The 15743-nt window shown below is 46.9% G+C and overlaps 2 pseudogenes; both read left to right on the plus strand.

The window, feature by feature from the left end:
- The first annotated feature begins 5210 nt into the window (after nt 1-5210).
- Nucleotides 5211-5329, plus strand: LOC143948968 (5S ribosomal RNA; annotated as a pseudogene).
- Nucleotides 5330-5424: 95 nt separating this feature from the next.
- LOC143949766 (5S ribosomal RNA) lies at nt 5425-5544 on the plus strand (annotated as a pseudogene).
- The last annotated feature ends 10199 nt before the right edge of the window (nt 5545-15743 follow it).

Here is a 15743-nt window from a genome sequence, read left to right on the forward strand (position 1 = left end):
TACCAGGTGCCGTATTCTTCTTTTTATGTTGTTGGCGTTGACCTGTTTTTTTTCGCTTGTTTCCCAGGGTGACTATCTTGGCATTTTTCAAGAGGGATGAGAGTGCCCAAAGAGATTGCCTATGGGCACATCCCCCTGAAAGCGCCCAATCTCTGCTGATCTCAGAGGCTAGAAAGGGTCGCGCCTTGTTAATACCTGGATGGGAGACCGCCTGGAAATACTAGGTGCGGTAGGCTTCTTTTTATGTTGTTGGTGTTGACTTGTTTTTTTTGTTTGTTTCCTAAGGTGACCATCTTGGCATTTGTCAAGAGGGTTGAGCGTGCCTGAAAAAATCTACTATGGCTGCATCACCCTGAAAGAGCCAAATCTCATTTGATCTCAGAGCAGGGCCGGCGCTACCACTAGGCGAAGTAGGCAGCCGCCTAGGGCGCACTACCACCTAGGGCGCAACTACGGCCTCTGCCCAGTGTGAGCTCCTCTTCTGCTCTCTCGCCCCCCCTGTGGTGTTCCACCGGCGCCACCAATCCCCCATGTTTCCCGCTGAGCGCCCCACCGTACTCATCTCACAGCGCCGCTCCGGGACTCCTTTGCTCCAGCCTGTCCCTCTGGAGCTGCGCTGTGTGTCTGTGTGAGTGCAGCGGAGGGGCGGGGCTCGGCGGAGATGGGAGCTTCGAGAGGTCGGTCAGCTGACCTCCTGCCCGGCGGGGACATCATGGAGCGGGGTTGACGGCGCTGGCCTGGTCCCGGCGGGGATATGATGGAGGCGGAGTGGATGGATGGCGCTGGTGTGGCCCCCGGCGGAGCGGGTGGACGGCGCTGGTGTGGCCCCGGCGGAGCGGATGGATGGCGCTGGCGTGGCCCCGGCGGAGCGGGTGGACGGCGCTGGCAGTGCGGAGGAGTCGGAGAGGCCTGGTGGGATGATGGTCGCTGAAGGCAGCATCAAAGAGCAGAGGTAAGGAGGAGGATGGATCCATTGAGCTGTATGGAGGGGGTTTGTGTGTGAGTAATGCAGGAAGTAGGAGTCAGGTAGGTCAGTGTGATGTGTGTCAGTGTCATGCCAGTGTGGTGTGTCTGTGTATGTGTCATGTCAGTGTGATGTGTCTGTGTATGTGTCATGTCAGTGTGATGTGTCTGTGTATGTGTCATGCCAGTGTGATGTGTTTGTGTATGTGTCATGTCAGTGTGATGTGTCTGTGTATGTGTCATGTCAGTGTGATGTGTCTGTGTATGTGTCATGTCAGTGTGATGTGTCTGTGTATGTGTCATGTCAGTGTAATGTGTCAGTGTATGTGTCATGTCAGTGTAATGTGTCAGTGTATGTGTCATGCCAGTGTGATGTGTCAGTGTATGTGTCATGTCAGTGTAATGTGTCAGTGTATGTGTCATGTCAGTGTAATGTGTCTGTGTATGTGTCATGTCAGTGTGATGTGTCTGTGTATGTGTCATGTCAGTGTGATGTGTCTGTGTATGTGTCATGTCATTGTGATGTGTCTGTGTATGTGTCATGCCAGTGTGATGTGTCAGTGTATGTGTCGTGTCAGTGTATGTGTCATGTCAGTGTAATGTGTCAGTGTATGTGTCATGTCAGTGTGATGTGTCAGTGTATGTGTCATGTCAGTGTGATGTGTCATGTCAGTGTGATGTGTCTGTGTATGTGTCATGTCAGTGTATGTGTCATGTCAGTGTGATGTGTCTGTGTATGTGTCATGCCAGTGTGATGTGTCTGTGTATGTGTCATGCCAGTGTGATGTGTCAGTGTATGTGTCATGCCACTGTATGTGTCATGCCAGTGTGATGTGTCGTGTCAGTGTATGTGTCGTGTCAGTGTAATGTGTCAGTGTATGTGTCGTGTCAGTGTATGTGTCATGTCAGTGTATGCGTCAGTGTATGCGTCAGTGTATGCGTCAGTGCCATTTTATGTGTCAGGGTATGTGTTTTCAGGGTATGTGTTTTCAGGGTATGTGTTTTCAGGGTATGTGTTTTCAGGGTATGTGTTTTCAGGGTAGGTGTCAGCGTGATGGTCAGTGTAGGTGTCAGCGTGATGGTCAGTGTAGGTGTCAGCGCGATAGTCAGTGTAATTGGCAGTGTAGGTGCCAGGTGGGTTGGTGTAGGTGCCAGGTGGGTCGGTGTAATTATCAGGTGGGTCAGTGTAGGGGTCAATGTGATGTGAGTAGTGCAGGAAGTAGGAGTCAGGTGGATTAGTTTATGTGTCAGGGGGTCAGTGTAGGGGTCAGATAGGTCATGTGTAGCAAGGGCAGGTGGAGTCATGGGCGCAGCCGGGGGGGGGTGGCAAAATTAGGTTTTCGCCTAGGGTGTCAACGATCCTTGCACCAGCCCTGTCTCAGAGGCTAAGCAGGGTTGGGACCTGGTTAGTACCGGGATGGGAGACCGCCTGGGATTTCTCGATGCCATAGGCTTTTTTTTTAAGTTGTTGGCATTGACTTAATTTTTTTTTTTTGTTTTATTCTTTTATTAAGTATAAGTAGAACAACATAAATATAACAGTCAACCATACAGCATGACCCAGGGTCACAATTACATGGTAACAAAAAATAGGCAGCCAAATAACTCTGGGTTCTCAGAGGGGAGTCCTAGAGTTTCATGCAGAAAAGAGAGAAACCCCACCTCCGACATGTAGTACAGTATAACTAATGCAGCTCCGTTCGGACAAATGTAATCATGGAGAACAACTGGGACCACAGCGAGCCAGCTTATCATGACCTACGTGAACCAGAGTAAAATATGAGCCGGTCGTGTCCAGAACCCTGGGGTTCTTCTGGGTCCCAAAGGCTAGTAAGGAGACAAGGCATAGTCAAAAGGGAGGACGGGGGAAGAAGAGAGTGCAAAGACGGAGAGAGAAGAGGGGGGGGATGGCGGCAGGGAAAAAAAGAAAAATAAAGACAAAAAGGGAAGGGGGGGAATGCCACCCAGGGCAGACTTGGCCTACGTAGGTAAACGTTAGATGTTCAGTCGTTTTCTGGGACAGGGGCGCTGCTCACCTCCCAAATGTAGTCTCAAGTACCAGTAAAATACCTCCAGGGCCTCCATGTAACACTAAATGCCTCTTCAGTGTTGTGAAGGGTGGCGGTCAATTCTTCCATCCGGAGAATATGATTGACTTTGGAATACCACAGCACCTTGGATGGGGGCTGAGGCTGCCTCCACAGTGTGGGAATGCAGGCCCGGGCGGCGTTCAGGAGTTGCATCGTGAGGGTTTTTTTGTATTTTCGAACAGGCTGTTTTTATTGTCCCGGTCACCTCCACCCAAATGTTCCTCAAGGCCGGGCATGCCCAGAAAATGTGTCCCATGGTCCCCGTATCTGAATTGCACCTCCAACAAACATCCGGAATCGATCTATTCATTTTATTCAGAAGGTATGGGACTCTATACCAGCGTGAGACTATCTTGTATCCTGATTCTTGATATTGGTTTGCGATGGAAGCTTTATGTACTAATGTCAGGATATTCCCTATCTGTTGTGGGGTAAATGTGATGCCAAATGCAATCTCCCATTTGTGGATAAATGGTGGGGTCGACTCCTCCTCCTGACTACTTAATAGGTTGTACAGGAGGGAGAGGGTGTGTTGCACAGGTTCCTTTTTGTGACAGATGGATTCATAGGGCGTCAGGTCTCTAGGAGTGTAGGGGGCCCTTTGTATGGCCAGAAGAAAGTGACGAAGTTGATAAGCATTAAACAAGTCAAGCGGAGGGTCAGAAAGCTTGGCGACAGTTTGCGTGGTCGGGAGCCCTCCCGAGGACCACACCTCTCCCAGACGCTGTTTCCCCACCACTGTCAACTGTCGCAGTTTCTTGTTGGTAAATCCCGGTGGGAAGTCTGGATTACCTATAACCGGAGTCATTGGTGACGGCAGGGGAGCAATGTGTGTGCAGCGGAACAACCTCCGCACAACAGCCAACGTAGCTCCCACTACGGGGTGATCTCTGAGGTCTTTTGGTAGGGAGGACAGGAGCCACGGGGAGGTCAATAGGGGAATGGATCCATCCTCAATCTCCATCTCCACCCACTGCTTGTGTGGGCCATTACAATGCCAATCAACGACTCTCGCTAGCAGAGTCGCTCTGTTGTATTGTCTCAGATCTGGGAGACCCAGACCCCCCTTGTCCTTTGGTCTGGCAAGCAATTGCAAACGGGCTCTGGGCGGTTTGCGCGCCCAAATAAAGTCCCGGAGCAGCACCTGCAGATGTCTGAAAAAGATTGGGGGTAACCGGATCGATAATGTCTGGAACAAGTATAAGATCCGCGGGAGGGCCGTCATTTTGAATGCATTACAGCGCCCGAACCAGGTCAGTGTTAAATCATGCCAGTTTCCCAAATCAGATTTCAGTCTATTCAGGAGAGGAAGAAAATTAAGCGGGTACAATTGCACCAAATCCGCTGCGATGTCAACGCCCAGGTAACGTATAGATTTTTCAGCTCAGTAGAATGGAAAAGCGGAGCATAGCCTCTTGGCCTCACCATCCGGGACCGATATATTCAATACAGCCGATGGTGCAATTGATTTTATAGTTTGATAGGCTGCCGTATCGCCGGAGAGCCACGAGTATATTGGGAAGCGAAATGTGTGGATTGGAGACGAAAAAAATTAGATCGTCAGCGTACGCCGCAATTTTGTGGTGTGCCGAGGGTTTGGATATGCCAGTAATATTCGGGTCATTCCGAACGTGACACATAAGTGGTTCCAGTGTCAGAATAAAAATTAGGGGAGACAGAGGGCACCCCTGCCTCGTCCCATTAGTGATGGGGAAAGAGTCCGAGCACTCTGAAAGCACCCAATCTCGTCTGATCTTGGAGGCTAAGAAGAGTCAGGCCTGGTTAGTACCTGGATGGGAGACCACCTGGGAATACCAGTTATTGTAGGCTTCTTTTTATGTTGTTGGCCTTGATTCGTTTTGTTTTTTTTTCGCTTGTTTCCCAAGGTGACTATCTTGGCATTTGTCAAGAGGGTTGAGAGTGCCCAAAGAGATTGCCTATGGGCACATAAGCCTGAAAGCGCCAGATCTCCTCTGATCTCAGAGGCTAAACAGGGTCGGGCCTTGCTAGTACCTGGATTGGAGACCACCTGGGAATACTAGGTGCTGAAGGCTTATTTTTATGTTGTTGGCGTTGACTTGTTTTTTTTTTTTTGTTTGTTTACCAAGGTGACCATCTTGGTGTTTGTCAAGAGGGTTGAGAGTGCTTGAAGAGCTCGCCTATGGCCACATAACCCTGAAAGCACCAGATCTCGTCTGATCTCAGAGACTAAACAGGGTCGGGCCTTGTTAATACCTGGATGGGAGACCACCTGGGAATACTAGGTGCTGTAGACTTCTTCTCATGTTGTTGGCGTTGACTTGATTTTTTTGTTTGTTTCCCAAGGTGACCATATTGGCGTTAGTCAAGGTTGAGAGTGCCTGAAGAAATCTCCTACGGCCACACCACCCTAAAAGAGCCCAATCTCATCTGATCTCAGAGGCTAAGCAGGGTTGGGACCAGTTTAGTACCTGGATGGGAGACCGCCTGGGATTTCCAGATGCCGTAGGCTTCTTTTTATGTTGTGGCCGTTGACCTATTTTTTTCCGCTTGTTTCCAAGGTGACCATCTTGGTGTTTGTCAAGAGAGTTGAGAGTGCCTGAAGATATCGGCTACGGCCACATCGCCCTGAATCTGTTCCATCTCGTCTGATCTTGGAGGCTAAGCAGGGTCAGGCCTGGTTAATGCCTGGATGGGAAACCGCCTGGGAATACCAGGTGTCGTAGGCTTCTTTTTTTTTTCAAATATAATTTTTTCTCCAAATAGGGGAAGACGGTCCCCCGAGTACATAATGCAACAGAGAAATACAGAGCAAAAAGCAGCTGAACAATACTTGATACAGGTATATTCGCAACTGTGAGTCTGCCTTCCATCAATCACAATGATTCGAGGCACGGATAAAGTACTGTACCAAGATCCAGGGTCACACAAACCCCCAGGTCCCTCCGGCATAATCCATCCAGAGGGGGGTGTGGGGCCGTCATTCCCAATTTTCCACTCTTTCCAAAAGAGAGAGGGGATGGAGGGGGTGAGAGATAGGGGAGGAAGGCAGAAAAGAGAAGGGTTGAAAGATCAGAAAAGGAGAAGAGGGGACGAGACACGATGGCAGCCACTGTCCAAGGGGCCAGTCAAGGAAAGCTCAGAGCACTAAGGCGATAGCAGGCGACATCCTTCCAGTGAGAATATAAAGGTATTCCAGATGTCTCAGGTTTGTTTAAAAAATTCTTGTATACCTTGTGATGTGAGGATCAAGTCCTCCATTTTTTTTAATGTCCTCTATTTTCTTAAGCCAGTGAGTAATGAAAGGGGGGGAACATTTTTTCCAATAGAGAGGGATGCAGGATTTCGCCGCATTTATCACATGACGTAAAATAGATTTTTTTGTACTTCTTAATGGGAATCTGTGAATGGTGCAAGAGAAAGAATGCAGCCTCTTCCTGGATGGAGAAGTCTGTGAATTTTTGTGTTATGCATCGGATCTCTGTCCAGAAGTCCACCAAGCTGAGGCAGGACCAAAAAATGTGCAGCAACGTGCCCTCTTCTTCTCCACACCTCCAGCATATGTTCGAGGAAGAGGAGAAACATTTCTGCAGCTTTGATGGTGTCAAATACCACCTGGTGAGAAGTTTAAAATTCGTCTCCTGTATCTTCGTGCACAGCGACATTTTGAGAGCCAAAGTGATAATGCGTTGTCTCTGTGCTGGGGAAAATTAGCAATTAAGGTCCTTTTCCCAGTTGGACAGACAGGTTAAGTGTGGGTAATCTGTTTGAGAGAGAATGTGGGCCAAAGGGCCTTCGCTCCTGCATAGAGTCTCAAACTCCGTCTGAGGGCGGGCGAACGTTTGAGGATTGGGGATGGAATGGAGAAAATGATGTCGTTGCGCCGCTCTCCAAAAAGGCAGTTGGAAAAGCCATGTCGGATCTGTTAGGGTTGAGAAAGAAGGCCATTTTCCATCAATGACGAATTTAGACGCATTGTCTAGGTTGGAATTTCTAAGTGGGTCCCCAGTTCAAAGGTTGGATGGCCACGTATAGGGAATAGGGGGGAAGTCAAAGACGTGAGTGTGTTTTGGGTAGCGATCAGGTGACTGACTTTCAACTAAGCCCCTATAGTGGGATGTGACATAAATTCTGTGGGTAAATACTTATAGCACTACATGGCGCTTCTTAGCGGAATTCGGGAGTGAGCTTAGAAAGTTTGTTTCGATTCCAGTCCAATACACGGCCCAGATGGGAGGCCAGGTAGTAGCGTCGCAAGTTAGGGAGAACCAACCCTCCCTGTTGTTTAGACAATGTCAGCTGTGACCGCTTAAGTCTGGGATTTTTGTGGGCCCAGTTAAATTGAGTGAGCAAGGATTGAGCTTGCTTAAAAAACAGGACTGGAATCTGGATCGGGAGAGCTTGGAAAAGATAAGTAAATTTAGGGAGTATGTTCATTTTAATGAGATTGCATCTGCTGAACCAGGAATGGAGGCCAGAATGCCACCCGTGAAGCAAACTGCGGATCTTAGTGACAAGGGGTGGGGGGAAGTTCAACATAAACGTACGCGCGATGTCCGGTGGAATGTAAGTACGTGAGTATATCTTACTTATCCATGCCAGCATCCGTTCACTCAGACCTATATGGCAAAGGACCGAGAACATTAATGTCCATTTGACCCGATCAAAAGCCTTCTCGGCATCAGTACTCATGAAAAGACAAGGGGTCCCAGATGACTTTGCTTTACGGATCAGGGTAAGCACCTTAGTGGTGTTGTCCTTATCTTCCCTGGTGGGAATAAAACCTAACTGGTCAATATGTATAAGGGACTACAAGTGATGTGCCAATCACGTGGCGAGGAGTTAGAGAATAGTTTTAGGACCGAATTTTGGAGGGAAATGGGTCTGTAGCTTCCACATAGGCCCGGGTCTTTGCCCTCCTTAGGTATCAACGAGATGTGGGCTCTAAGGGTATCCTCAGGAAAATCCCCATTTGAGCTCAGAGTATTAAATAAATTCACCAAGCGCGGGCCGAGAATAGGGAGGAAGGTCTTAAAGTATTGTGCGGTATATCCGTCAGGGCCCGGAGCCTTACCCACCTTCGGAGGTCCCACGGCCGTCTGGACTTCTTCCAGTGTGATCGGGTCCTCCAAGTACTCCCGTGATTCCGATGAGAGGGTTGGTAGACCAGAACCGTTTACATATCTGTCTATATTGTCCTGTCCAGACCCTGAATCAGGCAGGTTGTAGAGATCAGAGTAACATTTTTCAAAGACTTCAACTATTTGGGTTGGGGTAGAGGCCCTCTGGCCATTCTCATCTATCAACTGTGGTATGTAAGAGCCAGATTTCAACTCCTTTACCGACCTGGCTAAGATTTTTCTGCATTTGTCCTCTGACTCCTACGTCAGTTTACGACAGAACTGGAGTGCCGCTTTCGCTTTATAATGGAGAAGGACAGCAATATGGGTATGGAGTGTCCCCAATTCAATCTCTAAGGTCCGTAAGGGGGTATGTTTATGTTTCGCTTCCACAGAGGCAAGTTCACGAAACAGATTAGCAAGCTGTTCCTGATAAGTACCCTGCGGAGTACTGACTTGTGAGCCTCCCAAATTATCCCCGGGTCACAGTCCTGCTTTAGTTTTCTTGGAAATAAAGGTCCAATTCCCTGGTCACATCTGCTAAAACTTCCGGTATCTGGATGAGGCTCTCATTAAGGTGCCAGAATAGAGACCTAGGTGAGGGGTAGGGAGCGAGGAGCCAGAGGCAGAAGTGTCAACCGATGGCGAAAGGGGACATTAAAGTCCCCACCTAATATCAATTGGCCCTCCCGAAAGTCACATAATCTGTGCAGGGTAGTTCTGAGGAACGTGTCTTGGTGATCATTGGGAGCGTACACAGTGGCAAATGTAAAAAGGCGCTCTCCAATGTGGCCCCTAAGAAAAAGATATTGGCCCCCAGGGTCCACCAGAGAATCCTGGAGAACCCAGGGGAGCCTGCTAGAGATCAGAATGGAGAGGAGGGGTTAGTAGAGTGGTAGACCTTAGGGAAGGATCTCGACCATAGAAAGGGGAGGCTAGTATTTTTAAAATGTGTTTCTTGTATAAAGGCCACATCAGTACAGGATGTGTTCAGTTTTCCCAGGAGGATCCACCGTTTTTCAGGGGAGTTCAGTCCCTTAACGTTTAGAGAGGTGACCTTGACTGAGTCTCCCATCGCTCCTCGGGGAGGGGGAGGGGGACGTCAGAGAAAAGCAAAGAAAGTTGAACCAAGGTAGGTTTTGGGTAGGTAATGCATGGCGGGAACTAAGGGGGAGAAAGGAAGGGCAAATGGAAGGAAAGGTAAAGGGAAAAAGAGGCCGGGCACCCCAACCCCAGGGGGAGAGGGAAATTAAGGGTTGTCCGCACTCAACAGTACAGGAAGGGTATACTAAAACAGCACAATTATGCTATAGCGCTTACCAGATGTACACTGGGTTTAAAGCGCTGTCCTACTTGGGTTATTGGGTAGACAGGTCGGAGAGGGAGCCCCCGAATCCTAGTCCCCCCAGTCCCGGCAGTGGTAAATGTCACGTCTGATACCGCTATGCAAATAAAAGACAATCAGTAACATCAAAGAAACAAAAAACAATAGTATAACCAAAACAGAGGTAGAGCATATAACTGTCAGCACTGAGGGGTCTCCTCGGCTCGCCCTAAACATAGGCATGCACGAGGGAGCCCGTCACAACAGAAAAGGCATCACAGAATGGGATCCACCACCCCCCATCCCATACCCCTAAAGTACATGCAGTCCCCGAACAAATGCATTTCTCCCTTTGGCAGATTGTCCTCTCCTTACCCCCTCTCCCCTGTCCACGCCCCGGGGGGAAAAGGGGCAGGGAAGGGGGGAAAGGGGAAGTGGAAGGGGGGAAAGGGGGAGTGGAAGGGGGAAAGGGGGAGGGAAAGGAGGGAAGGGAAGGGTGGGAAGGGGGGGAAGGGAGGGGGGAAACAGGGGAGAGGGGACAAACATGCAGAAATGTCAAGTCCTTTAGCGCACTCCCACCAGCAAACACCCGGACCCCATAAATTTCAACTCCTCCCCTCCATGGTCACCACATCAAGATGAAAGAGGAGCAGCCCTGGTCGGTGCATGGAAAATCCGGCAGGCAAGGGGCTGGGGCCACCATCCCTCCATCCAATGGGAGACTTCACCCGAGCAGCAGTCCTAGGGCCCGCCAATTAGTGTCTCTCCTGCATCGCCATCGGGGGCTGTGTAGAGCATCCAGAGGGAGGCTGGGACCGCCCAAACAGTAAGGGGTAAATCCTCCAGGGGGGTCCAGAGTCACCCTGGAGGGAAGCAGTGTCTCGTACCAATAGGCTCAATAAATAAGTCATCCAGGGTCCCCGAAAGCTGCAGAAGGCAATGTCAGCAAAGAGTAGGTGGGAGCCAGAGGGGGGGACAAGGGGCGCATCCAGGGGGAGGGGACACATATGCGGGAATGTTAAGCCCTTCCAGTACAGCGCATTAGGTATCACTCAGACCCCCCAAAGTGCAACTCCCCCATCTAAGGTCAAGACTCCAGAAGGGAAGATGAGCCGCCCTGGTCTGTACATGAAAGAACCTGCTGCCAAGGGGTTGGGGCCATCATCCCTTCCTCCAATGGGAGATGCCACCGGAATGAAAGCCCTGTGTCCTGTCAAGTGGTGCCCCTCTGACAATGTTGTTGTGGTATATGTGGAGCATCCAGGGAGAGGCAGGGACCACCCAAACAGTGAGGGGTAAAGCCTCCAAGGGGGACCGGTGTCGGACAGGAGGATAGCTGTGTCTTGTACAAGTTGGTTAATTAGACAAGTCATCCAGTGTGTTCCTGTGAGCAGCGGAAAGAAAGGTCGGTAAGGATTATGAATGGGTGGGGGCCAGGGAGTGCATAAAACTGCCACCAGATGACCGGGGCAGAGAGGGCAAGGGGATGAAACTCAGATCTGGTAGGTGGGGGCGGGGGTGAGGAGTGTCCCTCATATTACTCACGTTGGCCATACCTTGAAGCTGAGCGCTCTGCATACCCAGGACGTTCTTCTGTATAATCTAGCCTATCTGTATACATTAGCCTGTCTTTTGTACACATTAGTCGGTCCTCTGTATACACTAGTCTGTCTGTATACACTAGTGTATACAGATAAACTAGATTATACAGAAGAACGTCCTGGGTATGCAGAGATGGAGGCTAGGGTATACAGAGAGAGAGGCTAGAGTATGCATACTTGCTAGTGTATACAGACGGACTAGTGTATACAGAAGACCGGCTAGTTTATATAGGGAGGCTAATGTGTGCAAAAGACAGGCTAGTGTATACAAATAGGCTAGATTATAGAGAAGAACATCTTGGGTATGCAGAGAGAGAGGCTGGGTTACACAGAGAGGCTGGTGTATGCAGACTTGCTAGTGTATACAGACGGACTAGTGTATAGAGAGGCTTGGGTATACAGAGAGCTAATGTATAAAGAGCAGCTAGTGTATACAAAAGACATCCAAGGGTATAAAGAGAGACTCGTGTATGCAGAAGACCGGCTAGTTTATACAGAGAGGCTAAAGTGTACAAAACACAGGCTAGATTATACAGAAGAACGTCATGGTTATGCAGAGATGGAGGCTAGGGTATACAGAGAGAGAGACTGTGTTACACAGAGAGGCAGGAGTATGCAGACTTGCTAGTGTATACAGATGGACTAGTGTATACAGTAGACCGGCTAGTTTATACAGAGAGGCTAATGTGTACAAAAGACAGGCTAGTGTATACAGATAGGCTAGATTATACATAAGAAGGTCCTGGTTATGCAAGAGATGAAGGCTAGGGTATGCAGAGAGAGAGGCTTGGTTACACAGACTTGCTAATGTATACAGACGGACTAGTGTATACAGAGGACCGGCTAGTTTATATAGAGAGGCTAATGTGTACAAAAGACAGGCTAGTTTATACAGATAGGCTAGATTATACAAAAGAACGTCCTGGGTATGCAGAGATGGAGGCTAGGTTATACAGAGAGAGAGTGAGGCTGGGTTACACAGAGAGGCAGGAGTATGCAGACTTGCTAGGGTATACAGAGAGAGAGGCTAGAGTATGCATACTTGCTAGTGTATACAGGGGGACTAGTGTAATACAGAAGACCGGTTAGTTTATACAGAGAGGCAAATGTGTACAAAAGACAGGCTAGTGTATACAAATAGGCTAGATTATAGAGAAGAACGTCCTGGGTATGCAGAGATGGATGGCTAGTGTATACAGATAGGCTAGATTATACAGATAGGCTAGATTATAGAGAAGAACGTCCTGGGTATGCAGAGAGAGCAGTTGGGTTACAAAGAGAGGCTAGTGTATGCAGACTTGCTAGTGTATACCGGTGCACTAGTGTATACAGAGAGGCTTGGGTATACAGAGAGCTAATGTATAAAGAGATGCTAGTGTATACCGACGGACTAGTGTATACAGAGGACCGGCTAGTTTATACAGAGAGGTTAATGTGTACAAAAGACAGGCTAGTTTATACAGATAGGCTAGATTATACAGAAGAACGTCCTTGGTATGCAGAGATGGAGGCTAGGGTATACAGAGAGAGAGAGCGAGGCTGGGTTACACAGAGAGGCAGGAGTATGCAGACTTGCTAGTGTATACAGATGGACTAGTGTATACAGTAGACCGGCTAGTTTACACAGAGAGGCTAATGTGTACAAAAGACAGGCTAGTGTATACAGATAGGCTAGATTATGCAGAAGAAGGTCCTGGTTTATGCAAGAGATGGAGGCTAGGGTATGCAGAGAGAGAGGCTTGGTTACACAGACTTGCTAGTGTATACAGACGGACTAGTGTATACAGAGGACCGGCTAGTTTATACAGAGAGGTTAATGTGTACAAAAGACAGGCTAGTTTATACAGATAGGCTAGATTATACAGAAGAACGTCCTGGGTATGCAGAGATGGATGGCTAGTGTATACAGATAGGCTAGATTATACAGAAGAACGTCCTGGGTATGCAGAGATGGAGGCTAAGTTATACAGAGAGAGAGGCTAGAGTACGCATACTTGCTAGTGTATACAGATGGACTAGTGTATACAGAGGACCGGCTAGTTTATACAGAGAGGCTAATGTGTACAAAAGACAGGCTAGTGTATACAAATAGGCTAGATTATAGAGAAGAACGTCCTGGGTATGCAGAGATGGAGGCTGGGTTACACAGAGAGGCTAGTGTATGCAAGCTTGCTAGTGTATACAGACGGACTAGTGTATACAGTAGACCAGCTAGTTTATACAGGGAGGCTAATGTCTACAGAAGACCGGCTAGTGTATACACATAGGCTAGATTATAGAGAAGAACGTCCTGGGTATGCAGAGATGGAAGCTAAGGTATACAGAGAGAGAAGTTGAGTTACAAAGAGAGGATAGTGTAGGCAGACTTGCTAGTGTATACCGGTGGACTAGTGTATACAGAGAGGCTTTGGTATACAGAGAGCTGTATATGTATATGTATAAAGAGATGCTAGTGTATACAAAAGACAACCAAGAGTAGACAGTGAGGATCGTGTATACAGAAGACCGGCTACAGAGAAGCTAATTTGTACAAAAGACAGGCTAGTGTATACAGATAGGCTAGATTATACAGAGGAAGGTCCTGGGTATGCAGAGATGTAGGCTAGGGAATCCAGAGAGAGACTGTGTTACACAGAGAGGCTAGAGTATGCAGAAGAACGGCTATTTTTTTTTACAGATAGGCTTGTGTATACAGAAGACAGTCTGGGGAATTCAGTGAGGCTAGTGTATGCAGAAACGCTGGGACACCGAGACTATTGTAAAAAGAAGGCAGGCTAGTGTATATAGATTACGGGCACCTGTATACAGAAGACAGAGAGGCTAGTCTATATTGAGTGGCTGGTGTACACAGAGAGATTAATGTATACAGAAAAGCTAGCGTGTAAAGAAGACAGGACTTTATTTTTTGCTAATGCAACTACTTTTGAAACATATAAAGTGCTTTTTTCATATTTTGGTGCTGTTAAAAAGTGGTGTATTGTCAGTGGTGATATCAATGTGACAGTTAATGTGGAGAACTACAACTATTCAAAATAAAGCAAAAGAGTGCTAAGTTTATTTTGTTAAGTCATTGACTGATAGACGTTAAGTAATTGCCCGTTATTGGTTTGGCAGTACATGGTTTATTTTGATGTAAGATAGTTTTATTCTCTACTTATAGCCGAGTTTTAGACGACTTTATTATTAGCATTATTCGCATTATTCATATATATTATGCAGAGTGTAAGTATTGCAGTGAGACGATATTGCTTTTAAAAGATTTGTATTATTATACATAGCATTGTTAGCAGACCAATAGGACAATTTACATGGCTTAATATTGCAGAGCGTAATTTATCAGGAAAGAGATTCAAAGCGTTAGTTGCAGTAGCTTCATAAAACTGAGAAATCGTTGCATTACTCTAAATTTAAAATATGTTCCGGCAGCACTGAAAAGACGATATTAGATGAGTGATCTACACATTTCGTTTACTATTTCACTATACCGGCTAAATGTTAATATGTTAATATGTGCTGCGTGTAAGGTAGAAATTAGATGGTTTAGTGTGAGCTGATTTACCAGGATTTAGAGATAGTAATCTGTTTATACTAGTAATCAATATAGCAAAATAACTATAACGGGTTTAAGTGGAAATACACGAAATAACAGCAACAACGTGTGTAGGTTTTTATCAATCAAGTTCATTACGTGTAATTACATTACTTTAATCATGTAGTGAATATACCCCAATATTGGAGCACAAGGATGAGAAAGCATAATAACTAACAGAGGATGGCATGGCAAAAAGACAAACTGCATTAGAAATGTGAATATGAATTAGAGTTGAAATGCCAATCTCCAGGGCTACGTACAGCAAGGTGTGAGCTAAGCAGCTAAATATTCTGCAATAGCAGAGATTAAGTATTGCAGTCGAAATGAGATCGGAAGCGTTAGTTGCAGTAGCTCCAAAATGACTGAGAAATCATTTCATTAGTCTAAATGTAAAAGTTATCCCGGTAGCACTGAGTGGACTGATATTAGATGAGTGATCGTTCTAGTACAAATTCAGTTTCCTATAGCAGAGAGATACCAGCTAAATGTGAGACGAGCAATTAAACTGTTCACGGTAGCTTTGCATTACTCTTAATATGTGCAGCGTGTAAAGAAGCAATAAGATGGTTTTGTATTATCCTAAAATTAGCAGTATACGTAATAAAGGTGAGTAGGTAACCTGGATTTAGACATAGCCATTTCTATAATCTAATTTAGCAAAATTAGAAAATTAGAAAAGATAATATTGAGACAGCAAAGTAATACCAAGGCAGAATGTCGGAATAGCAATTAGATGAGATGATTGCTGTAATCATGAAATATCAGCAACGACTAGGTTTCTATCGGATGAGAAAGTATAATAACTGGCAAAGTATGACATGGCAAAGAGACAAATTGCATTAGAGATGTGAGATGGACATGAAATGTCAATCCCCATTGGTTACTTACATGTAAACGCGGCTACATACAGCAAAGTGTGAGCTAAGCAGCTAAAGGGTATTTAAGAGTAAATTGACGTAGCTTGAAAATTCCAACGTGTAAATCGTTCCATTAAATATGTTACGCACGAAGACGGCTTACACTGACTGTTTTCCGTTTCCATTGGTCATCGGCATAATGTATCAGTAACCATGA

Source organism: Lithobates pipiens, unplaced genomic scaffold (assembly GCF_037356315.1).
Source record: "Lithobates pipiens isolate NorthernLeopardFrog02 unplaced genomic scaffold, aLitPip1_a1.2 Scaffold_30, whole genome shotgun sequence".
NCBI classification, from domain to species: Eukaryota; Metazoa; Chordata; class Amphibia; order Anura; family Ranidae; genus Lithobates; species Lithobates pipiens.